At 47.0% G+C, this 26017-nt stretch overlaps 1 long non-coding RNA gene across 1 annotated transcript in view; it reads right to left on the bottom strand.

The window, feature by feature from the left end:
- Positions 1-1459: 1459 nt before the first annotated feature.
- Positions 1460-26017, bottom strand: part of LOC137622073 (uncharacterized) — a 33634-nt gene continuing 9076 nt past the window's right edge. Inside the window, exon 2 of the long non-coding RNA XR_011040345.1 lies at positions 1460-1855. This is a non-coding gene — a long non-coding RNA (uncharacterized lncRNA). The remainder of the gene's footprint in view (positions 1856-26017) is intronic.

Here is a 26017-nt window from a genome sequence, read left to right as displayed (position 1 = left end):
GAAAAAAAGGCAAGAGAAGAACCCCCCAAAAGAGGAAAAGCTCAAGCCTGGACAGGAAAAAACTTCCCTCGGAAGGAAAGTTATCCGCCCAAGGAGGCAAGCCTCCTGACTGTTCTAAAATGAACTGGAGAGCTGTCCGTCGACACGGGAGTACTACCAGTAGAAGGAGACACGCCCCTGACGACAATACAAGGGGGGAGGCAGCAACAGCCGAATCCCCAGGACTCAACCAGACAGCTCACACCGTTGCTATATTACAGAAACGAACTAGATCGGTAACTGTAAAAAAATAAAACAAATAATATTAGTACACATTCATTCCCCCGGGAAGGCTCCGAAGAGGAATCCCGAGGAAAAGGAACAAGAATTACACAACAGGCACGTGCCCTCACAACCACTTACACTCGCGGAAGGAGAGCTGTAACCAAAACAGAATTATAACAATTATAATTATGTAACTATGTAATTATGTAATTTAAAAATGAATGAACACTAAAGAAAAAACGAAAACCCCGAAAGGAATCGTTCTACAAGCTGAAAAATTAACAACTACAATTAGATTCATAAACTAATTGAGACAAAATGTACGGCGTAGCAACCCCACCCACACGGGAAGGAAGCTACAAGGGCGAAGTAAAACATAGTAAAAGGGTGAACGACCTCAAGAGAGAGAGAGAGAGAAAGACCGAAGTCAAACTCGATCGCACCCCATAAAATTAGGCCGTGGTGGCCTAACTGCCGAGGCCTCCACGTAGATATCGTACACTACACACACACATCTGAAAAGGAAACTTACTTATTTCTATACTCAAATATATATACAAACATGAAAACATGTTTACATATATATTGAGTAAAAGAAAAGTAAGCGATTAAGTAAAGACAAAACAGACAATGGCTGCCAAGCGAGGACCAAGACAGAGACGTCTGTCACAGTCCGAGCCAAAAGTGAAAGTGAGTATTCACCTGTGTGTGAGGGGGAGGAGGGGTAGCTAGCTACCACTCCCCTACCCCCCCGCTAACTAGCGCGGGGGTAATACACCCTCGTTAAATTCTAATGGCTCGCCATTTCAGCTACGCTAAAAGTAATAACCCTTTGTAAATAGCGTGGTTTGTATTTCGGTTACGGAACAAATCAAGAACGAATAAGCTACTTGCTAATACACGTAAAGGTGCATAAAATTAAGAATAATTAGCATTAGCTTTATATGCACTGACTGAATAAATGTTAATATTTTCAACTAATAATTAAATCTACATCTGCCAGAAATAAAAGACATTGATAAACTTGAAATAATCTGGTAATATCGTTGTTAAAATTTATACCATAATTAATAAATTTACAGCTTCCAGAAATAAAACCACTTTGATAAACTTGAAATAAACTGTTAATATCATTAAAATTTATACAACATTACTTATTTACCTTAACAGTTTTTTATCATCAGTTAGTGATTGCCATTTAACCTATGGTATATAGATGGAGTGACCAACATTATACATAACCCCCTAAAATCTCAATAACTTGTCAATTGCAAATTTCAAGATATTTGTAGTACTGTAATGGATTTTCTAATGAGTGTATTTTAATTCTCCAGAGGAGTTTGATTATACATCATTGGCTTCTGTTGAGGTGATTCGGTCCTTTTGACTTCTGATTAATGAAATTGATAGAAGTTTTTTCCCCTGAGACATTCTGGATTGTCTTCTGTAGTAAATCTCATATCATTCCTGCTGATCTTCATCTTGATGTCTTTAGGAATGCCTCATAATCCGTGATTCCTTATTGACAGTTTAATTTCCTTTTTTCGGCAGGTGGCTCTTGATAATTTTCTTCGCTTTCGACGATTCTAGTCTGGAAAATAAATATAGGATATTAATTGTACAGATCTGACAGTCTTATTCAAATATATTACGATGCACTTCAATATAAAGACTATACTTTCAGTAACATCATCCATGGTAAAATATAAAGAATATAGAATATGCTAATGTATTACATATAAAAGTAGAAATAATTTATGATTTGTTCCTATGTGAATACAAACCCTCGTCTCATAATAGGAGACTCGTCCTTAGGAAAGGGGAAGCCCCTATAACAATACTGGCTGGTTAAAAATCCCAAGATGTCAATACACTTGGACATAATATAGATGCAGGAGTGTTAATTCCTACCACCTCCCAACACTTGAGAATAGATTCTAATGGGTTAGGATAAGTTTCTGTTTATAAGCATACGGTCGCGGAAGACCCTATACCCTAGGAAGGATCTGATATCGTAATGTATGGTCAATTAGGCATAATGTATCATACATTCTATCCATTCTCCCCCTGATAAGGAGGATGGGGTAGATATTCTACAACTGACTTGTATAGAACAACTGCCTGGTATGGAAGCTCACCCGCATCAGAGTACGAGCCAGCAAATAATGGAATGACTGCTACCCCCCCCCCCCCTCACACACAAAGGGGAAGGAAGAGAGGAAAAGGGTCAGATGGTACACCTCCATCCTAGACTAACTTCATGACCGTTATCTTCGACGAGATGCTTCTTGTTCCGTAGGGAGCTAGGCAAGGTACACAACCAGCTGAGCAGCTACTACAGGTTACAGTGAAAACATATCTAAAGACTTGTAAGCATACACCCATGGATAGTGGGCTGTAAAGGTTGCCTAGTGCTCCCAGTCTCTGGCTTTTAGCACTTGCACCGCTAATGGGTTCTTCCTAAAGGCTCGAGTAGATCTGATATTGTGGCTTCATGTGATTGCATCCAGAGTGGTCCCCTTGTGTAAGCACAAGTACAATTGTTCTCATGAAGCCAGAACGAAACAGTATTGCAGGATCTCGTATTCCTTCCATACTGAAGGAACATTCGCAGTGCCTCCCCCCCAGGAACAGGTAGGCAAGTCATTCTTGCCTATCTAGTCGCCTTTGTAGGGAGGAGAGGATAAAGGATTGAAGTCATGTCTGATTAGATTCCAAGTTCTTGCCATGAACTGCTGAACCAAGGCGATGAAGATTATCTTCTATCCTTCGGAATGCTGGCGACAAAAAAAAAAAAGCTTTCAAACGACTTTAACTCTTAAAAGGTAAAGACTGATTACCCCAGTTCCTTAGGAATTAGGGAGCTTCCCCAATAAGGGAAGAGATATAAACAGCTCTCCTGGACACCATTCAACCAGTGGCTACTAGAGAGCGATCAGGGTCTTTCAGAATCTTGATGCATTCTACCAACTGTTAAGTGAGAGGAAAGACGGGGAAAGGGACAAAAGGCCTATATGCCTAAGATCCACGGAGATGTTGGAAGGCATCTTTGAAATTCACCAACAGTCTGTGACTAGGAGAGTCCCAAAAGTTTCTTATCATACTGAATGGCAAACAGGATGAGTAATGGCGAGCAACTAAGCCTTTTTGCCACACAATGATGTGGAGATTGCCTAAAATCCTACAACAGAACTCTAGGCTGTGTGTTTGCTCGATCAGTGTTCTTGCTTGAAAGAACCTTGTGCAGCTACATCGTGTCTTCTACTCACAAGAGTGCGCCTGCTTAAGAATGGGACCCCTTTGTAAAATTAGGCATGGATAGAAGCGTTATAGGCATTTATCGCTACGAAGTGCTTTATCAAACCATTTGGAAAGCTAACAATGTGCTTCAAGCATTCCCGCTAAGTTGAGATGGAATAAAATATGTTTGTATCTATGAAAGCTTAGTGGATTTGTATTGTGTGAAACAGTCATTTTTTTATACCTGTATACTGTATGTATATATATATATATATATATATATATATATATATATATATGTACTGTATATTTATATCCCTCTGTGCCCATATAAAAAAAATGCTTGTATTTGTATATTATTCCTTTCCAGGTATTGACAGCAGCCCCTACACTCAGTAGGGAGTGTAAAGGAGAGCGAATTTAGGATATTTCCTGTTATCAGTCTGTACTAGTCTGTGATGCTGTTCTATATCCATACCTTGTAACTAGAAGTAAGCTACTGTGTTGCTATTTGAGTGTCATGAACATTAAATAGTTAACAGGAGCTATTGAAATGGCATATCTGGTCAGAGGCCCAAGAAGTGAATTCCGATGTTAGGAAGAGGGTGACTTTCAGACTTATTCAAAACCCCTTCCAAGATTGAGAGATTTCAAATGTACTGTTGACAAACTTTTCGAGACATTGTAATGGTGGGCCCGCAGAGACCTGCACAGCAGCGTATGCGGCTGAACTATTCAGAATATGGAAAAATTGTAAGTGACTTTGCAGCTTAGTGGTGAACTGGATATTGAAGGGACAGTATTGATTCAGGGGAAAGTATGGTAGCACAGTACTTTCACATATCTATATTTTCTTATGGGTAATTTCTAGTTTGTTTGTTATTTGTGGAGCTGGAGTGTAAAGGACTGATAATTTTGCCCTAAATTTGGTTATTGGAATTGACAGATAAATATAAATAAATATTTTTTTCTTGTTTTTAGGAATCGACCATTTCATTTCAAAACCTCCCACCACGGCTTCTTTTCCCCAGCCACTGTTTTTTTACGATCTCTTAAGTACAATAATTTATCATAATTCTTTCTTCCCACACTGTCCCGTAATTAATTAAACAATATTTCTTTTCACCTAATGTTCTAATACTTGTACTTATGATCAGCAAGCAAAAGGGAGGAGAAGCAAACGGGTAAGTCAGGTTCTAGCTGGGTCCCCTTGCCCAGTATAAATCAAGGAGTGGTGCCCTGTACTCCAGTCTGTTGAAGTGTTACTCAGGTTTTTGGGTATTCCACTGTTGTATATTTGTTGTGTAGTGAACGTCGGGTTGTGGTCGGCATTCGGACACTAGGCAGTTCGGGTGCTACCTCTGGCCACAGTCCGCAAACCACTACATAATTTTTGGTGCCCAGACCCGGGAAACACCAACCTTTAGTGATGGCATCGTCATCAAGTAAACGCCGAAGGGCTAAGAAGAGCCTGAGCCGGGATGTAGAGAGTCTTGTCAGGATTGTCAGTGACCTGACAACTCAGGTCAAGTCCCTGACACTTCAAGTGGCGGCCCTGAAGACCGTTGAGCCGTCACCAACGTGCCACATTGCCACTGGGGTCACAACCACAGTGACCACCAGTGCTCCATCTACGTCCCCTGCTTGGCCAAATTACAATGGTCTGACAATTCCAGTGACTGGAGCAGAGCCACTGATTGGAGGTCTCCAGCCCCCTCCAGGGTTTACAACGTTAATCCCCCCTGTACCATGCTTTTGGGAGTCTCCTGTGCCAAGTGGACTGCTTGCTTCCTCGCCTGTTCTGGCAACTAACTCTGTTAGTCCACCAGAGCCTGCAGCCAGTGGACTAGGGGAGCAGTTCCTGGATAATCCGGCTGAAGCCAGTAGGCCAGAAAAGGCTCCAGCAGCTACTGCTGAGGCAGTTCTTGCCCAGACAGGGGCTATCCCAAAGCGGAGACGCCAGGCCAAGGAAAGAGCCAGACGAGCCATACCCGAAATGACATCTTCATCACAGGAGTCTACCAGTGAAGATTCTGGTAGTGACACTTCTAGCTCCTGTCTCAGTGTCAGCTCAGAAGACGCTGTCTCCACCGACCATGTCCAGTCCCTCCAGACAGAACGCAGTCTGTCTGATCTTATCAAGGTTCTTGACTCCAGGAGGAACCCCAAGCCTGGAATCTTCCAGCTGGAAACTGGCCAGAGTTTTGCCCGATTCCTGAGGGATTTCGAGGCCTACTGTGCCAGTAAGTATACCGCAGGAAGCTCTGGTCGGTGGACTGTTGATCTCGGGAAATTTCTGAAGGGAGAAATCCATGAGGCGTTCTCGGCTATGGGGGGTCCCGAGATCTCATACCCCGTCATGAAGGAACGCCTCCTTGACTGGTGCCGTGAAGCCTGAAAGAGGCGTGATGCTGGTAGAAAGGCCCGGTTCAGCAGTGCCACCTGTGGCGAGGGCGAACTGCTGAAAATCTATGCTGTCCGGTTAGCCTCCCTGTACAAGTCTGCCAATCCTCGCCGTAGTTTGGACCGGAGGGAGCTTAGGCGAAAGCTCCTAAGAACTGTTCCGAGCCGAGCTGCAAGTTGGCTGGAACAGTCTCTGGCCACCATTAATGTCTCCGCAGGCCGTCAGGCCACTTGGCAGGATGTTTTACACCTGTTGAGTGTTCTCGACGAGGCATCCCGTCAGTGAAGCCAGAAGGCAGAGGATTTGGCCATCAGTCGTGTGGGACAGTCATGGCACGGCTCGTATGCCGACAGGGTTGCCATGGCTGCCCCCAGCCGTTCACCTGGACCTGACAGAGCGTATTTACGCACTCCTCCTCGACCAGTCCCCAAACCTGCACCTGTGGAAGTGCGCCTGCCACCATCGCATACCCCGGATAGATCTCTTCAGTTTCAGAGGAGGTACTGTGCATGGTGCCGAAAACCAGGGCACTGTGTGGACGAGTGTCGCAGACGCCACAACCTCTGCCTACGTTGTGGCTCGTCCAGCCATCATGTGGCACAGTGTGGACGACAGGAGCCGGTTATGAGCAGATCACCTGTCCAGAACACAGCTAATGCCCGCAGCCCTGGGATGGAGACTACCTCTGTCCAGACTCCTTCAAGGTGAAGAGCAGTACCGGTGAATGCTACTCCGACCCCGTCGTCCTATTCTGGATCAACCAGTAGCCGGGAGACCCGAAGTGGGAGCGAATCCAGTGCTCCTTCTCGGACTGTGCAGAAGAAGAAGAGAAGCAAGAAGGCAAAGCCCAGGAAGTCAAGAACTGAGGAGTATCATAGGGCTTTAAACACCAGGCCTTCGGTGTAGAAGATGGGGCTACATCGAAGGAGGGTGTGAGTGCTAGGGTGCATGCTCCTAGTATTCCGGCGGCAGCCTCGGAAATCTCGATTTCCAAGGTTACCCCTCAACCTGAAAAAGTCATTGCACCTCCAATGGCTCTTTCAGGATTGGCCTGTGATAACCTGTCCTCGACACAGTCCAGAGCTTCTCCAACTGACTCCTCCAGTGAGAAAGCAGAAACTGAGGCTGTATTGAAAACCCTTCGTAGGGTTAACCTGGCGCAGTTGGCTCCTGTACCACTCATGGTTGTCCCAGTGACCATGTCTGAGTTTCCATCGGGAGCGTTGGATGCTCTCATTAACTCCGGAGCTGTGGTCAACCTCCTGTCATCGAGAGTAGTACAGGATTACCAGCTGCAGATGGTACCCAACACCATTGGACTGAAGGGTTTAGGGCAAACAGGACCTAAGACCCTAGGTACTGTACTGTTGACCTCTATACTGCATGGAATGACATTTGCCCCGGGTGTGTTCCATGTAGTGCCTTCAGGAACTATGGCTGAGCATGTAGTGCTTGGTTACCAGTTCTTAAGAGCAAATGGGGTGATAGTTGACGGTTCCCGAAATCGGCTGAGCGTTGGCAGTACTCCCCAAGAGCCTCTTTGGGAGTATTATGTCCCGATACGTGGAGCCTGTTGTCAGCAAGTGCTTTATGCACTTGATGTCCACGCAACCGATTCAATGAGGATTGCCAGTATTGAGTCAGTACTTGTTCCAGTTAGTGTTAACTTTCCTAAGGGACTTGACACGTCTTTTAGGTGCCCAGCTTGTCCGACCAACTGTTGGCCGGAAATGTATTATGATGGCGACATCATAACCCCCGGTCTGTCAAGGAAAGTTACAGCAATTCCTGGCATCCTCGAACTGAAAGATGGAAAAGCCTCAGTTTTAATCAAGGGTTCATCTGAAGAAACTGCCAAGATCAAGAAGGGCGATCTCTTGGGGAAAGTGTTCACCATGGCAATGGTGGATGATGCTCTATCCTGCCTGATAGCGCAGGAGTGTGACCTGACTCCTGAACCGAGCGTATTGGAAGAGATAGACAATCTGTCTATCTCCGACGAACTGGACTCTTCTCAGAAGGACCAGCTTTGTCAAATGCTTCGACGTCATCTTCCAGTCATCAGTACTGGTGATGATGATGTGGGAGAGTGCTCAAGCACACCAATACGCATCCACCTGTATGACGAGACGCCCATTTATCAGAGTTCGACGGTTTGCCAAACCCGTCGCTGATGCCATCGAGGAAAAGTGCAAGGAGTTGCATGAACTGGGTATTATTGAACCCAGTATCTCTCCTTGGTCTTCACCCATTGTTCCAGTCCGAAAAAAGGACAATAGTATACAGTTGTGTGTGGACTACCGTAGACTGAATAAGGTGACTGTCTCTGATAAGTTCCCGATGCCTAACATGGCCGACACTGTATTTGGACTTCAAGGAATCAAATACTTTACAACCCTTGACCTGGTTCGTGGATACTACCAGTTACCATTGGCAGAGGACAGTAAGGAATACACGGCTTTCTCTACCGCCTTTGGACACTGGCAATTCAGACGCTTATCGTTTGGACTGAAAAATGCACCTGCAGTGTTCCAGAGAGAAATGCAGAGTATTCTCCAAGAGTTCCCGAAAGCCAAGGTGGTTGTCTACATTGACGACATATTGATACTTGGGTCTTCTTTCGAGGAACACCTGAAACTGGTAGAACGAGTTTTGGCTACTCTCCAGAAGCACGGACTCAAGATAAAACTCGGGAAGCGTTCTTGGGTTCAAGCCGAGGTCCAGTATCTTGGTCATCTGGTTGGACGTTCTGGTATGCGTAAGCTACCAGAATACATCCAGAAAGTGGAAGACTTCCCTAAACCGACCACTGTGCGTGAGCTACGGGGATTCCTGGGACTGGTCAACTTCCAACGGAAGTTTAACCCCATGTTCTCACAGATAGCCAAACCATTATCTGCGAAGACTGGAGGACGAAAATCTAAAGGAACTAGGAAACTGAAGTGGACTGCAGAAATGGACAGTGCCTTTATGCGCTTGAAGGAACTGATCAAAGAGGACATTATGTTGTCATACCCTGACTACTCCGCTGATGCTAAACCCTTGGAGTTGTTTGTTGACGCTTCGGCTGAAGGTGCTGGTGCTTGTCTGTGCCAGGAGTCCTTGGAGCATCCAGGGGAGCGTCGGGTTATAGCGTATGACTCTATGACTTTCCTTGACTGCGAGACCCGTTACTCTACCATTGAGCGTGAGTTGGCTGCTCTGCGATGGGGAGTGAAAACCTTCAGGGCCTTCCTCTATGGTCAGTTCTTCGTGATCCATTCTGATCACCGTCCCGATGTACCTTCATGACATGAAGATGGTGGACAGTCGTCTAGCACTGACACTGGAGGACCTGTCCGAATTCAACTTTTGTTAATTACTGTCCAGGAGATCAGAATGCCGCCGCTGACTGGTTATCTCGCTGGCCCGCATTAACTGACTGTCTGTTAGCTACTGAACCCAGCACTCCCAAGTTGCCTGCTGGACTGGCCTTGTATAAGGAGGTTCGTGGTGGTCCAGATTCTCTCATCGAATCCTTAGAGCTAGTCGTGAACTGCTGGACAGAAGGGTCAGGTGTCGCACCCGACTCTCCGCTGAAGGGAGCCAAGCTCCAGGATGCCTTAGTTCAGCAGTTTCTGAAAGACGCCAGTCGACTAGGCTTCAAACTGGACAAGACCAGCAGGAACAGGATCAAGGCAATGAGATTTCCAGGTACAGTCCCAGCTCTGGAGTTGCTATTGGCAGCATCAAAGTTATTGAACCTGGAAATCTGGGTCCATTGGGGTCCCACTTGTCCCGTAGTCTATCGTGATCCATCCGTGACTGAGCCTCAGTGTGTGCATCTTCAGTGTCTGTCTGGAGTGCATTTTAATCCTCTGATTGAGCTCCGCAATTACGTCCCTCCAACTGACGTGATTCTGGGCCATAAGGCGGAGGTCAAATCTCGTGTTCCTGACGCTGAGGGCTTGATCACTGATGATCAGGAAGCGCCGGAGGATTGTCCTGTAATCCAGTACGTGACAGAAAAGGCACCTCGTCAGTCCAGTTGTACCCATGTCTTTACACTCGGCAGTAGGTATAGTAATGATGCAGGAGACCTTATTTTGTGCTCTTGTTGATACAGGAGCACAGGTTTGTCTAGTAAGTGAGTCTGTACTGAGCCAACTTGGCATAGAGTACCAGGTACTGTCAGGAGAACAGCTAGAGGGGTTGACTGGTTTCTGCACCAGCATTCTAGGCTACGTCCAGTTAGAGGTGAAGTGTCCTTCTGGGTGGAGGCTACTGCTGTTTAACTATGCGGTGGTAGCTGCCAAAGACATTAACTTTTGTTATGTTCTTGGTAGGAATATACTGGACGCGGCCTACCTGACACTGGATTCACCCCGAGAACAGTTGGTGTATGAGCACACTACTGTTCTTCAGTTGTCTCCCAAGGTACTCTCAGTCTCTTCCCTGCATACCGAGACCACTGTTATGAAGGTAACTGATCCTGAATCTGATTAGGGAGTGTTCTCTGGAAATGCTCTTCTGTCCTTCAGTCAGGTGTCCAAGATCAAAGGAGATCATCGACAGATTCAATCTGTCATTAAGATGATCTACTCTGGGGTTCCTGCATCTCGAGTTCCACGCTCCTGTCTACCCTATAAGAGATGTTGGTCAAACCTGGAAGTTCACCAGGGTTTGCTAGTGAAGCGGAACCCAGACGGCTCAGTAGTCCCAGTAGTCACCTTCAATGTCCTGATTGACCTAGTTGCCGAGACACACCTCCAGAATGCTCACTGGGGGATCGGAAAAATGATTGCAATGTTCCGTCGACTCGTCTGGCACAGATCTTTGATTAATGTAATCAGAGATATGTGTCGGACGTGTTGGGAATGTCAGACTTGTAAGGTCTCAAGGGAGGTGGTTGCCCCTCCGACCTTGAAAATAGTGACCTCTTCTCCCTTTGAATTGGTTGCGATGGATCTTGTGAGTCTCCCAACAACCAGTACTGGTTTTATTGGGTGTCTGATGGTAGTCGACCATTATTCCAAGTGGGTGACGGCAGTACCCATAAGGAATAAGAAGAGCAGTACGATATGCCAGGCGCTTGAAGACAGAGTTTTTCCTGTTATTCCTCGTGTTCCAGTCCGGATATTGACTGATAACGGCCCTGAGTTTATTTCCCAGGAATTTACTGAGTTGTTGGAGCGGTATAATGTTGTACATGTGAAAACAACTCCGTATAAACCCTCTAGTAACGGTGCAGTGGAGCGAGTGAATCGTACCATTGGTGAGTTACTGAGGGTGATTTCTGGGGAATCTCGGAAATGGGACCAGTTCTTATCCCGAGCAGTTCTCAGCTACAACCATTCCCACCACACTGAGATTGGCTGTACTCCAGCTGAGAACATACTGAAGGGTGCTCACGATGTTGATAGTATCCCATTGCTATCAGCAGAAACGAGAGACCCATGGGCTGAAGGACATCCTCAGTACAAATCGTTTAAAGAGGGTTCTCTGGTGCTTAAGAAGGTGCACCTGTTGGGACACCTTCTGACGAACAAGCTCATCCCTAGGTTTGAGGGGGTATTCCGTGTTACTAAGGTACACGAGAATAAGGTCACCTATGAGTTGCAGAGACTGCCTGATGGTGAACTGGTAAAAGCTCACCATATCCAGTTAAAGGCCTGGTTTGAACCTCCAGTTTATCTTAGGAGGCACTTTCTCTGGTATCCGAAGGGTCCTGATCCTGTTACAGAGACTCTGAATAGTCCAGAACTCATGGATGACAGTCCTGTTTCTTCTGAAGTCTCTGAGAGTTCTAGTTCTAGTAGTGATGGCGACTCCTATGGGGTGGCTGCAGTAGTGGCGTCCTACCTTCTGTCTCGAGATTGTATCAAGTCCCGACGACAGAGGAAAAGTCACCATCCTACTAGAGCTACTACTCAGCCTAAGCCCATTCTTAAGCCTGCTAGGACTTACGAGAGAAAGAAAGCACTGGATGCTTGGTTATATCCTCCGGAAACTTGTGATGAGACTCCTGTGTTAAAGCCTGAATCGTTTCGAGATCATTTGGTCCTCCAACTATGGGAGAACAGCCCCACTGAAATGTGTAAAACCCCTATTTTGTCTCCCGAGTCAGTGGTTCACTGTCCTGTTCCTGAATTGCCAATGCCCCAGTTCTTAGCTGCTTCTTTCCAAGAGGAAGGTATCGTTCATCCTCCGGGGAGTTGGGAATTCTGGGAAGTTGCTAGTATTCCATTATTGGAACTACCTTCTGGTGTTTCCAAGAGTTCCAGTCCAGATTGGTCAAGACCTGCTACTTTAGAAAGCCCTGTTTCTGAATCAGCAGTGTCTATTTATCCTGATAATGACTTTCTCGGCTTTTTGCCACCCGATTGTGACGACCGACTGTCGCCTGAAGTGGATTTAGTCCCCCATGGACTAGGTCAAAAGGTCCTGTTCTTGACTTACCTTTAGTTCAGTCTCGAGTCCTGGAGTGGAGACCTCGTCTCACTGACCAGATGAATATTACAGAGGGGGGACCATCCTCCATTCCTGAGTCACCTCAGAATTTAAACCCTTTCTTACATTCTGATGGCGGATTAAAACACCGGTCAGAGCTCGAGGCTGAAGTGGCACAGTCAGGTATATCTAACCTGAACGATACAGCACTGTTTGGGTCGCCCGAAACACAACGTTGCCCCGAGTCATCGCCTGATTTTTCGGGATTTTTATTGTCCTCTTCTGAGTCTACGGATTCTGTCTCTGGTTTACCTCAAAGTGTGTCGATCACCCGCCGATAACAACTCTTGTGCAAGGTTATCGATCGATTGAAGACACCCAGCCTGTATCTGGAGAGTCACCGGCTTAGCCTGTCTCCTGTGCTGCGAGATTAATATGGCTCGCCAGCAGATTGCTGAATCCCGGCGCATGTCCCGAGACAGAATTTTGAGACTCAGAAGAAGAACTATAATTCTCCCACTGAATTAATCTTTGAACAGTTTTTTAAAGAAAGTTTTGATAGTAATTACCCTTTTTTGTTATATTTTAATTCCCACATTGGGTATCTGAAAGGCTGAGAAAGGGACACGTGGTGTGAGGAAATCTTTATTTAGTCACGGTTTCTGTAATTGTTGCATTATTGTACCTGTAAATTGACCTTGACCGTGACAGTTATAATAAATTCAATAAATTGTTTTTATCATGTAAAACCTGTAGTCCAAAATCAATGAGTTTTGTATGCTTTTAAATTGATTTTGGACTGCAATGGATGTAATTTTTTTCCCTTGATAGATCCTGAGTGTATACCTGTAATACTGATGTTTTCTGTATAGTATAATGGAAATTGTTATGTTGTATATTATTGAAGCATTGTTGGGAGGAATAGACAATAATCTAACTTTTTATTTGTAAGTACTGGATCTCCATTGTGTTTAAAAGGTTGACTATTCCTATTGCTTTTTGTTTAGTCATGAGTCTGTGGAAAAAAATGTATTGTAACTAATGTAAATTTATGTAATTTGATATGTAACTTAAGGAAGGGATGATGAATTAAATCTTTAGTTGATCATCCTACCTTTTTACCGAATTTTTTTTTTGCAAGGTAAATTTGCTTTTTCCATTTGAATGTACAGAGTTTGTGTGGGGTGTTGCTGTCAGTTACGTGGCATTTTTTTTTGGATGGGCTTGAGGGCTAATGGGGGGGAATGGAATAAAATATGTTTGTATCTATGAAAGCTTAGTGGATTTGTATTGTATGAAACAGTCATTTTTTTTATACCTGTATATATATATGTATATTTATATCCCTCTGTGCCCATATAAAAAAAATGCTTGTATTTGTATATTATTCCTTTCCAGTTATTGACAGCAGCCCCTAAACTCAGTAGGGAGTGTAAGGGAGAGCGAATTTAGGATATTTCCTGTTATCAGTCTGTACTAGTCTGTGATGCTGTTCTATATCCATACCTTGTAACTAGAAGTAAGCTACTGTGTTGCTATTTGAGAGTGTCATGAACATTAAATAGTTAACAGGAGCTATTGAAATGGCATATCTGGTCAGAGGCCCAAGAAGTGAATTCCGATGTTAGGAAGAGGGTGACTTTTGAGTTTAGTACGAATTCAGACTTATTCAAAACCCCTTCCAAGATTGAGAGATTTCAAATGTAGTTGAAAAACTTTTCGAGACATTGTAATGGTGGGCCCGCAGAGACCTGCACAGCAGCGTATGCGGCTGAACTATTCAGAATATGGAAAAATTGTAAGTGACTTTGCAGCTTAGTGGTGAACTGGATATTGAAGGGACAGTATTGATTCAGGGGAAAGTATGGTAGCACAGTACTTTCACAGATCTATATTTTCTTATGGGTAATTTCTAGTTTGTTTGTTATTTGTGGAGCTGGAGTGTAAAGGACTGATAATTTTGCCCTAAATTTGGTTATTGGAATTGACAGATAAATATAAATAAATATTTTTTTCTTGTTTTTAGGAATCGACCATTTCATTTCAAAACCTCCCACCACGGTTTCTTTTCCACAGCCACTGTTTTTTTACGATCTCTTAAGTACAATAATTCATCATAATTCTTTCTTCCCACACTGTCCCGTAATTAATTAAACAATATTTCTTTTCACCTAATGTTCTAATACTTGTACTTATGATCAGCAAGCAAAAGGGAGGAGAAGCAAACGGGTAAGTCAGGTTCTAGCTGGGTCCCCTTGCCCAGTATAAATCAAGGGGTGGTGCCCAGTACTCCGGTCTGTTGAACTGTTACTCAGGTTTTTGGGTATTCCACTGTTGTATATTTGTTGTGTAGTGAACGTCGGGTTGTGGTCGGCATTCGGACACTAGGCAGTTCGGGTGCTACCTCTGGCCACAGTCCGCAAACCACTACAGAGACAGGTGCAATCCTTTAAAAGGCACTGTCTTTTCTATCCGGAAGGCAGCATAGAAACAGTTATGTCAACATCATATTGTGTAATGGAACAGCAAAGACGAAGCAAATGCCAGAGCTCTGTGAGACACTGAGGTTCTAGAAGATACGTGAAGCTTGCGATCCCGAATCAATTAGAAAACATTCTCGGGGGAAATAAGCACCTCTTGTACATAAACTCTCAGAAAGTACACTGTATATAACTCACCCGGGTAGCTGAGCCATTGGGAAGTCTGGGCATGGGCTACGGCCAAGCGTTAACACACGGGTCCTGGTCACTGACCGGGGGGTCATGACACAGGACCGGAACAGCCTGTTCGAGGGCCAAAGCACAAAATTTGAATACTGGGTCCTCGCCATGGTACAAAGGTAGAACCCCGGGTGCCTCCTATGATCACAATGAGCTGCAGCTCCAGGTACCAGCCACAGGCCTGTGGGCAGCAATACTAGTGGAACACTGGCCGTCAAAGGACAGGGCCTAGGGTCCCAGGATACATGATCCAGGGTCAGGGCCCGGGTCCCCCTGTGGCACTGGGGCAGGAATAGGCCCTGTCCACAAAACCCCATGACACAGAAACATGGTTCCAGTCCTCACAGGGCCAGGAACCACACTGGTGGCATCCACCTCCCTTGAAAGAGAGATGGTGTCACAAGGAGCCCTATCCCTGCGACTCTGCATCCTGAATTCTTTGGTCTCCTTTTCATCTTAGAAGAGTAGTCAGAATCCAAGGAGGATGAGAAATAGGACACGCACATCAACCTCCTCCTGTCTCTGCAGGCAGAGCAGTCGATGTCTGTGAAACTGTCCACGACAACTCTCCCCCAGAGAGAGAACCACATGGGTTGCTCCAACCGGAGCCATAGCACTGTGGCACACCATAACCAGGGGAGAGGGAAGGCACTTGCAAGGCTCCCATGACTGCAATTTGCAGGGCCGGAGGCACAACCACTGACACTGGGGGAAGTCAACAGCTCTGAACCCTCTGGCACAAGGTTCAGGACAATTGGCACTTACCTTGACAACTGTGGCCCCACCCTAAGCTCCCGACACCAGCACCTTACCTGCCATGCCAACAGCTACCAAATAACATGTCTTCTAGTGCTAAGGGAGAACCACCACACCTTCACCACTGGTGTCACAACACCTGAGTACAAATAGTACAGGGAGGCGCTGGTGAGGAGTAGCCTCGGCTGGTGAGTAGCAGCCTCGGCTGGTGAGGAGTAGCCTCAGCTAAAGGTAATAGCAGACCTACCTGAAAGATCTAAGAAACTTCAACTTCATTAGGTAAATTCGTCGACAGCACACTGCCCGACAGCCACAGGATTCCCCACGCCATGAACCTGAAACTCACTGATGTAGTTCCAAAGACTTTGAATCCTGCAGCATACTCCCCTGGGTACCAATCCAGTGGAGTATGCACAGGGGCGGCAGAAACAGACATGTCCCCTACGGAGATAGGAGCAAAAAGCCCACCGGAGTTTTTTTAAGTATTACCCGGTCCAATTCCTTCAAACACCTCGCTCGCTTCCTCCTCACAGAGTGAAGGCCATTATTGCACCAGAGGCCACAATCTAAACTCAGCACACAGACATCCCCCTAAGCACAGACGGGGTGTGTATCTGCAGTCAGCTACGCCAAACGACTGCCAATACAAACCCTCCCCTGTCAACGAGCTTTTTGCCCTTACACATTAACAGCCAACATTCCCATCTCAAAAAGAGGAAGAAAACTAATAAGTCTGACAGGTGTGGAATGTCCAACTGTGCTCAACAGCATTCAAGGTAAAAGTGCATGTTCTCTAACTGGAGGGTGGCGAGGTTCCTTGGCCTATACCCTCACCAGTGGGGTAACCTCTTGTTATATGATTTTAACGTCAGATTCCAGCTTGCGCTGAAGTAATGTCCCTAATTATAGGCCAAAGGTTTGTATGTTGCATAGGAACAAAATGGCTCTTGTAAAACTCTGAGAACTATGACATGGCTGACTTTTAAGGTGGAAAGTAGTAAGCACTAGAAATTAAAGTATCATACATTAATAAGTTCCTTTTACATTTGTCACTTTATATGTAAAACATTATTACCTTGCCTTTTAAATTTAGAACAAAATAAGCCCAAAGTGTCAGAAATCTACCACTTCTTGAAAGCAAATAGTTTTGGCAAGATAGTTAATTATTATACACTTAATATGACAAATTCGTAGATAATTTGTATTTTTCCTAACTATACAAACCTTAGCTATTTAATAGGGGTATTACTTTTGGGGTAGCTGAAATGACAAGCAATTAAAATTTAACGAGGGTTTACTACCCACACCGCTAGTTAGCGGGGGTAGGGTAGGGTAGCTTGCACCCCCCCCCCCTCTTACACACCTGTGCTTGAACTCACTTTGCTTGGAGGTAGGACTTCAAGGGGGATAGGGCTGGCAGGCAAGTTTGGTTAAATAGCTAAGGTTTGTATAGTTAGGAAAAATACAAATTATCTACGAATTTGTCATTTGTTCCGTAACTGGAATACAAACCACGCTATTTAATAGGGGTGACTCACCCATTAGGAAGGGTGGACGTCCCAGCCAGTTCTGGCTTATTGGCTTTGCCTGGGGGCTCGTTATTTGTGTGTGTAAGCACCCAAGAAATAAGGAGACCCTGCACCTCGCTAGAATCTTGTCACGCAAGGACTGCGGCCTACGCAAGCTGTGTGTGAAGGTATGAAGAAGAGTGACTCGTCCTAGGAAGTTGTTCTGAAGTTCTTTAGATGGAAACTTGTAGACTAGGACTTTCCCAATACCACCCCGTCAGGGTATGGGGACGTAACAGTATTAACTTAATACTAGGAACACAAGGGAGCATGGTTTACTTGCAGTAGGATGAGGTCAGCTATGCAGAGAACCCAGGATGCTGTAGAACCCAGGATGCTGTTTTCCCCAAGAGAGGGGATGATGAAGAAAAGAATAAGGGCCAGTCAAACCTTTTCATTCAGGCAGACTAAAAACCGGGTAACAATGCCCTCAACCTTCTGCTACTTATCCAATAAGGAGCTTAAGGTTTTAAACCAGCTGTTGTGCAGCCACCACAGGGCCGATAGAGAATGTATCGTGCCTCCAGTGGGTCACATCTTGCAGGTACTGGGCTGTGAACGTTGTTTGACGCTTCCACACCCCAGCTTAAAGAACCTGCTTCACAGAGAAATTTCTTTTGAAGGCCAGGGACGTAGCTATGCCCCTGACATCATGTGCTCTAGGGCGACGTGACGGAGGAGGACCTGGATTCAAGGCCAAATCAATGACCCTACGAATCCATGCAGAGATGGTGTTCTTGGTGACCCTCCTCTAAGTCCTTCCTGTGCTGACGAATAGTGCTGGCACATGAGGACGGATTGCAGCTGTTCTTTTGAGGTACAGCCTCAAACTCCTTACTGGGCATAGTAAGTGATGGTCTGGGACATCTGTTACAGAACGGAGACTAGAAATCCGGAAGGAGTCGAATCGAGGATCCGCTACTCCAGGATTCTGTCTTGGCAATAAACTTGGGGACGAAGTTGAACGTTACCTCCCCCATTATTATTATTATTATTATTACTATCCAAGCTACAACCCTAGTTGGAAAAGCAAGATGCTATAAGCCCAGGGGCTCCAACAGGGAAAAATAGCTCAGTGAGGAAAGGAAATAAGGAAATAAATAAATGAAGAGAACAAATTAACAATAAATCATTCTAAAATAAGAAACAACGTCGAAACGTCAACAAATTAAGATGAGAATCAGCAGCTGAAGACCAGACAGGAGAACAATACTCAAAACAAGGTAGAATGAAAGAATTAAAACACTTCTTCAGAATAGATTGATCACCGAAAATCTTGAAAGACTTTCTCAATAAGCCTATTTTTTGTGAAATTGAAGAAGACACAGACCTTATATGTTTCTCAAAATTAAATTTACTGTCGAGAATCACACCTAAAATTTTGAAAGAGTCATACATATTTAAAGAAACATTATCAATACTGAGATCCGGATGTTGAGGAACCACCGTCCTTGACCTACTTACAATCATACTTTGAGTTTTGTTAGGATTCAACTTCATACCCCATAATTTGCACCATGCACTAATTCTAGCTAAATCTCTATTAAGGGATTCACCAACCCTAGATCTACATTCAGGGGATGGAATTGATGCAAAGAGAGTAGCATCATCTGCATATGCAACAAGCTTGTTTTCTAGGCCAAACCACATGTCATGTGTATATAGTATGAAAAGTAATGGGCCAAGAACACTACCCTGTGGAACACCAGATATCACATTCCTATAATCACTATGGTGCCCATCAACAACAACTCTTTGAGATCTATTACTTAAAAAATCAATAATAATGCTAAGAAACGACCCACCCACTCCCAACTGTTTCAGTTTGAAAACAAGGGCCTCATGATTAACACGGTCAAAGGCAGCACTAAAATCAAGGCCAATCATACGAACTTCCTGACCACAATCAAGGGATTTCTGTACAGCATTGGAGATTGTAAGAAGGGCATCACATGCTCCAAGGCCTTTACGAAAACCAAATTGCAAACTAGGGAGTAGATGATTACCTTCAGCAAACCTATTAAGACGTTTTGCCAGAAGACGTTCAAAAACTTTAGATAATATGGGAGTTATGGAAATTGGGCGGTAATCAGTGGGACTTGAGCTACCACAAACACATTTACATAGAGGAGTAACATTACCAATTCTCCAACTAGTGCTAAAAGCTCCTCTTCTTGCTAACTTGCGCAAAATAACAGATAACTTTGGAGCTAAGAAATCTGCTGTCTTTATAAAAAACAAAGGAAAAATACCATTTGGGTCTACACCTCCATAAGCATCAAGGTCCATCAACAGAGCTTTAATCTCACGAGATCGAAAAGCTAAACTAGTTAGTTTAGCCTCAGGAAAACAGGAATGAGGAAGTTCAAGTTTTTCATTACTCTGTTTACTGTCAAAAACATCAGCCAAAAGGGTTGCCTTTTCCTTTGGACAGTGAGTGACTGAGCCATCTGGTTTAAGTAAAGGAGGAACTGTTGCATCTACACCAAAGAGTGCAGATTTAAGGGTAGACCACCATTTATGTTCCTGAGTTGTACCAGAAAGTGTTTCTTTTATGGTTAAATTGTACTCCTTTTCAGTTGAGGCATGGGCGATGTCATACGAGAGACCATGAAGTTCGTCGACTCGCTTGGCCGAAGCCAAAGCTAGCAGGAACACAGTCTTCCAGGTTAGGTGGCGATCTGATGCCTGGCGTAATGGTTCGTAGGGAGGTCTCTTAAGAGACCTGAGAACTCAAACCACGTTCCATGGGGGAGGTCTCACTTCTGACTGAGGGCAGGTAAGTTCATAACTACATATGAATAGAGAAAGTTCTAGCGATGAAGAGATGTCCATTCCTTTGAGCCTGAAAACTAGACTAAGGCTGAGCAATAACCTTTCACTGCAGAGACTGAAAGGCGCATTTCTTCCCGCAAATACATGAACTCCGCTATTGTTGGAATAGTGGCATCGAGTGGAGAGATACCCCTTCCACGACACCAACCACAGAAGACTTTCCACTTTGCCTGGGATACTGCAGCAGATGACTTTCGCAGGTGTCCAGACATCCTGACAGCAACTTGCTGCGAAAATCCTCTCTCAGAGAGATGTTGAATAGTCTCCAGGCGTGAAGTTGTAGTGAAGCTAAGGCTTTGTGGAAGATGTTGGCATGAGGTTGCTTGAGAAGATTGTGTCGTGGAGGGAGTTCTCTTGGTAGCTCCGTTAGGAGTTGCAGAAGGTTCGGGAACCATTCCGCGTGATGCTATAGTGGAGCTATGAGGGTCATTGAAAGATTGACCGATGTTCTGGTCTTGTTGAGCACCCTCCTCATCAGACAGAACGGGGGAACGGCGTACACGTCAATGTTGTCCCACCATTGTTGGAAAGCATCTTGCCAGAGAGCCTTGGGGTCTGGGACTGGGGAGCAGTTCAGCGGGAGCCTGAAGTTTAGGGCCGTTGCGAAAAGGTCCAGTCGGAGAACCCCACAAAGTCAGGACTTTGTTGGCTACTAGATGATCCAAAGACCACTCGGTACTCACTATCTGAGACGCTCTGCTCAGATTGTCGGCGAGCACATTCCTTTTGCCTGGAGTGAAGCCTGCCGATAGTGGTTTTGAGTGGGTTTCGGCCCATCTCAGTATCTCTACTGCTAGATGGGATAGCTGCTGATAAAAAGTACCTCCTTGTTTGTTGATGTAGGCCACTACTGTGGTGTTGTCGCTCATCACCACCACAGATTGACCCGCCAGGTATTGTTGGAACTGTTGAAGGGCCAGGAAGATGACCTTCATCTCTAGGAGATTTATATGGAGATACTTTTCTGACTGACCACAGGCCTGAGGTCGTGTGGTGCAGTATGTGCCCCCCCCCCCCTTTCTTTAAAGTGTCCGAAAATAGCATCAAATCCGCGGGGAGGACGAGAAGATCCACTCCTTTTCGTAGGTTCTCGTCTGCCACCCACCACTGGAGGTCCGTCAGTTCTGCAGGTCCCATAGGGATCAGGACGTCCGGGGAATCCTAACCTTGATTCCACCGTGACTTGAGTCGCCACTGGAGGGATCTCATCCTGAGGCGACCATTGGGAACTAGACGAGCCAACGATGAAAGGTGACCGAAGAGACGTAACTACGATTGGGCTGGAAGTTCTTCTCGTCTGAGAAAAGGACTTATGACCTTCCTCAGCCTTGCTATCCTGTCATCTGATGGGAAGGCTTTGTGGAGATTGGTGTCTATAATCATGCCTAGATATACCAGTCTTTGAGTGGGAAGCGTGAAGACTTCTCGAGATTTACCAAGATCTCCAGATCCTGGCAAAGTCTCAGAAGTTTGTCCCGGTGTTGAAGAAGGGATGACACCGAGTGTGCTAGGATTAACCAGTCATCCAGATAACGGAGGAGACGGATGCCAATCCTGTGTGCCCATGAAGATATTAGGGTGAACACGCTGGTGAAAACCTGTGGTGCTGTGGAGAGACCGAAGCACAGCACCTTGAACTGGTACTTTTTGTTGTCTAGGCTGAATCTTAAGTACTTCCTTGACGACGGATGGACTGAGATTTGGAAGTACGCGTCCTTTAGATCCAGTGTACACGAAGTCTTGCGGTCTCACTGCTAGTCTGACCGTGTCTGCCGTCTCCATGCTGAACGGAGTTTGTTTGACAAACTTGTTCAGAGCTGAGAGGTCGATGACTGGTCTCCAGCCTCCAGATGCCTTCTTTACAAGAAAGTGTAGACTGAAGAAGCCTGGAGACTCGTCGAGGACCTCTTGGAGAGCGCCCTTCTTTAACAGGGTCTGGACTTCTGCCCGAAGGGTTTGCCCCCTGGCCGATCCCATGGCAAGGGAGCTCAATGACACTGGATTCATCGTCAGGGGAGGTAGAGATGTTGTGAACGGGACACGCTATCCCTGACTGATTACGGAAATTGTCCAGGAATCAGCCACCTGTCTGAGCAACTTTGTAGGCATCCCCTTCGTGGTGGACATGCAAGGGGACTGCCAATCCTAGCTTTTGCGGCCTCGGCTGCTCCCTCTAGGATTCTTACCTCCCCTGGAGGACTTTTTGCCTTTCCTATCCTTGACAGGAAAGGGCTTACACACCACTGTCTTCGCTGCTGTCGTTGATTTGGCGGTCTTGGTTGGACGGGACTGCTGGGGTGCTGGAGGCTTATAGGGCTTAGATGTCAAAGCCCTATGAAGGAGGGAGTCTTGGTGAGACTTCCTCCACTTCTCACCGGCCCGTTCCACATCCTTAGGCTCAAACAGGATGGACCCTTCTAAGGAAGAATGTCTGAGCCTATTGATCTCGGTGCTAGGGACCTTCTGATGGAATCTCTCAGCCACCGCATCCCGACGTTTCAGGATGGTGTTTGCCCACAAGTTCGAGACTTGGTGGGCCAGAAACTCGATCGTGCGAGTGCCTGAGAGAAGGAACGTCTCCATAGCTTTCCTGGTACGTTCTTTGGAGAAATCCTCAGAGCGTATCAGGATACCTAAGGTCCCTAACCAGATGTCCAGCCACGAAGTGGCTTGCATAGCACACTTCGCAACCTTCTCCTGGTTAAGGATCTCGGTTGCCGAGAACGAGACCTGCTGGTTGGAGAGTCACTCAAGAGGGACTCCCCTGGTAAGCTCTTCCGAGTGGTGGAGAGGAAGAGCTAAACAAGGCTCCTCCAAGATCTCAAAGTACCTCCTCTGCTGTACGCGAGGAGGTGGAAGGAGCTTGTTGGCGGCACTGGAACGGCTGGAGAGGACATCTCAGAGAGCTGTACAGCGATCTTGTCTCTGGTACTCTTAACCCCCTGAGACCGGGGCAGAGCTGCACTGGTCGGAAAACCCATTGAGAGCCCTCAGAGTTAGAACTTGCCAAAACGCATGTTCTGACTCTTGCTGTTCTCCTCCTGACGTCAAGACTTGCAGCGCACTCTTGCTGTTCTCCTCCTGACGTCAAGACTTGCAGCGCACTCTTGCTGTTCTCCTCCTGACGTCAGACTTGCAGCGAAGTCTCCTGTCCCCAAAGGCTCTTCTTGGGGAGAGTCGCGGACGTTCTCCGAGTGGCTAGTTGACTCTGTCCTTGGTCTTGTAGAGGACTTTGGTAAAGTTTTAGAGTCCTTAGATTTCTTCCTGGGAAGGATGTAGGACTCTAACATCGAAGATGGTAAGTTCCTTCCAGCCCCCACTTGAGAAGACCTCTAAGCGTGAGGAGAGGTTTCCCTCATTGGTGCGAAGGGGGAAGTCTCACCTCACGTGATTCCCATGAGGACGGGAGGTCCTCGTCTGACAGGGAAGGAGAGAAAGTCTGGGGGAGTGAAGGAACCTGCCTCGAAGGCTTGCGTGGAGTCAACTTAGCCCTTGGAGAAGTTACCATGTCCGGAACTCCTCTTTTTCTCTTCAGAGGGGTAGAGACAGCCAAGGATCTGTGACCTAATTCAGAGAAAACAGGCTTGAAAGCCTGTGTAACTGCTCTAATTAGTGCACCGAACCAAGGCTGTTGGCTGACAGACACGCTGTCAGACACCCCCTTTGAAGGGACAGGGATAGAAGGATCCATGGGAGGAGGTCCCATAGGTGGGTTCGCCTGGAAAGGCTTTGGGATCCTGGACCCCTCTGGATGTTTCCCTTCCGCCACAATACGCGCTGTTATGCGTTTGCGGGGAGGGGAATGAGGCGATGGCGACCTTGCCGTGCGTTGTTCAGCAGTCTCGCTCGCAAGAGGATATTGACATTCGCGCGGGGGGCGCGTAATGGTGCTCGCGCGATGGAGAATACCAGGAATCGCGCGCGGGAGACTGCTGGTGCGCGCGCGGGAGACTGCTGGTGCGCGCGCGGGAGACTGCTGGTGCGCGCGCGGGAGACTGCTGGTGCGCGCGCGGGAGACTGCTGGTGCGCGCGCGGGAGACTGCTGGTGCGCGCGCGGGAGACTGCTGGTGCGCGCGCGGGAGACTGCTGGTGCGCGCGCGGGAGACTGCTGGTGCGCGCGCGGGAGACTGCTGGTGCGCGCGCGGGAGACTGCTGGTGCGCGCGCGGGAGACTGATGGTGCGCACGGGGGAGACTGATGGCGCACAGGAGCGCGCGGGAGACTGATGGCGCACAAGAGTGCGCGGGACTGTGGGCGCACAGGCGAGTGAGCGGGGGAATATTCGCGCGCGCATGGGCGCGCAGAATCAGGGCGTTGAATGTGCAGGCGAGAGCTCGCGCGACCCTGAAGAAGCCGTAGGGCGAGCGCGCGCGGCCACGCAGTTGAAGCCTGTGCTGCTCGCGGACGCGCGTCAGAATGGTGGCACGCAACTGCAGGAGAGGATGGACGAGGGCGCGTGCGTATCCTCATGGATAAGTGCAGGTGAATGCGCTTGTCGGCGCGATGGCACGCTGGAGAAAGCTGGCGCGTAGGCTAGTGCTGGCGCGTTGGCGAGCGCTGGCGCGTGGGAGAAGTCACTTTAGACTTCCCACCAGCGCCCAGATCAGAAGATCATGAGCGCATAGGAGAGATGACTGCTGGGCGTGAGAAGTATGCGCGCGTTGGCGCATACGCCCTTGATGCCCTGTATTAGGGTTAGATGACGAGGTATAACGAGCGTGGAGGTCAGGTTTCGTTGGCGCGTAGCGCGCATCAGCATCCAGGAACAGCGACAGTAGGAAGGTCGACGTGTCCTTTGAAAGTTCGACCTTCCACCGAAGGAGATCGCGAACGATCCGCAGAGGTGTCCAGGACCAAAGCAGGAACAGTCGGTGATCGATGACTAGGCTCCTATGCGGGGGACTGCAACTAAGATGTAGAATCAGAGGCGCTTCCTCACCGCAGGTGAAGGAAGGCAAGCCTTGTGACGAATACGCCCTCTGGGGGCCGTGGGATCAGCAAACTGACCTCCTGCAGTCCTCCGAAGAGGAGTCTCTGTAAGTGAACTGTTGGACTTAGTTTCTCCCTCGTTGGTTGAACAGGAACGGGAAAACTAAGCCGTCAGCTACCATAGGGTTTGAAGAGGCAAAGGTGATGGGTGATACCGCATTGGATACCTCTGACACCACAACGTCGACAAGAGACACAGGATCAACCTCTGTCGGTGACGGCGATTGCTTGACAGCGGCACCCAATCGGATGTAGTCAAGTAAGACTTCCTTGGAGGGCGAACCCTCGAGCCCAAGGAAGACCAAAGCTGAAAAAGAGGGATTAGTGAAAAATCCCCCCCCCCAGGGGGTGGGGGGGGGTGGAGCTGCTTCGCTAGGGGAAGCAACGCCATCTCTCGAACACCGAGTTTGGAAAACAGTACAACGATCTATGCTACCACTCGACGGTCTCTCAAAAGAAACCGACCAAGTGGGAGCTTCGGAGGCGGTTTGAGCAACGGAAGAAGAGGCCTTGGGTTTTTCTCCTTTCAAAGAAACCTTCGAAGGAGAAATATCCCGTCTGGACTACTACTTCCGTCGCCGCGAAAACCTCTCCCACTGGGAGGTAGACCACTCCCTGCACTCACTACACTTATTATCACTATCACACCGTTGACCTCTACAGGAAGGGCAAAGGGCGTGAGGGTCTGTCTCGACCGCCGACATGAATGCTCCACAGGGGCGGTCGGGTAATCCAGGGAAGGTGCGCATAATAACAGACGCCAACTTCACACAAAACAGTCAAAAAGAGAGAGCAAAAAAAGCGTTAATGGCT

Source organism: Palaemon carinicauda, chromosome 28 (genome assembly GCF_036898095.1).
Source record: "Palaemon carinicauda isolate YSFRI2023 chromosome 28, ASM3689809v2, whole genome shotgun sequence".
NCBI lineage: Eukaryota > Metazoa > Arthropoda > Malacostraca > Decapoda > Palaemonidae > Palaemon > Palaemon carinicauda.
This window is presented reverse-complemented; position numbering and strand designations above follow the sequence as displayed.